Here is a 1,003-nt window from a genome sequence, read left to right as displayed (position 1 = left end):
AAGGAACTTCATAGGTTTAAACCCAGTCGTGTAATTCTCATGTGTGAACAAGCTTCTGGAAACTTGGGTCTGATTTGGGTTAGACTGATTTCTGTTGGCCCCTTTCTTGCCAGGTCGCTGAGTCATTAGGAATTACAGAAGAATTCCTGAGGGAAAAAGAAATGCGCCCGGCCTGTGTTCCACCCGAGCGGCCGGCGGAGGCTGGGAGACGGAAGAGGGAAAACGAGGTGGGCGTGGTCTCGGGGCCAGGTGTCTGCCCGCGTCTCCTTAGTGTGGTTTCTCTTCCTCAATTCACAGCACTGTTCTCCGGGAAGAAGAGGACAGTGCCGATTGCCCGTTTCTTCCTAGTCTTAGCTGATGGGGTCTTCTCTTCCCAGGCCGCAGAGGAGGGGCTGGCCTCAGTAAAAAGGCCCAGAAGAGAAGCCCTGCCCAGGGACGCCACAGAGCCTCTTGCTGCCACCAGTGGAGGCTGGGAGAAGCACCAGCCGTCGTGTGCTGCAACTGCCAGTGATGGTAAAACACGGTGGGGTGTGCCCTGTGGCTCAGCAGCCCTGCTGGCATGAACAGATGTGCCCGGGATTGCTGCATTTCAGGGTTGGGTGCCCCTGTGGCTGGATTTAAGAGAACCCTCTGGTTTCTCAAGTTTTATCCCAACCTCCCAGTGTTTCATCATTTCATATTCATTCCCCATGAGTCTTGAGATCTTTCAGGTTTTCTAAAGTGTCTTATTAAAACGGAGACCGCCTCCGAGGGTTGCACCTAGGAGGATCCCGAAGAGGTTGGGCAGAGAGGTCTATGGCTTGGCTTTCGTAAGACTTGGCTCTACATTGCCAGCTGAGATTCAACATTTGAAAACAAGACATATTCGGCTTTTATTCTGGCTCTAGCTAGACCCTATGAACTAGACACTTTAAACATATGGCACACTGAGAATAATTATATGCCCTTCTAAAATTGTATCAGGGCCACCCGATACCTTGCCTGATCCTAAGGTCTCAAACTG

This window comes from Propithecus coquereli, unplaced genomic scaffold, assembly GCF_000956105.1.
Source record: "Propithecus coquereli isolate 6110/MARCELLA unplaced genomic scaffold, Pcoq_1.0 Scaffold256, whole genome shotgun sequence".
Taxonomy (NCBI): Eukaryota; Metazoa; Chordata; class Mammalia; order Primates; family Indriidae; genus Propithecus; species Propithecus coquereli.
Note: the sequence above shows the minus strand (reverse complement) of the source record.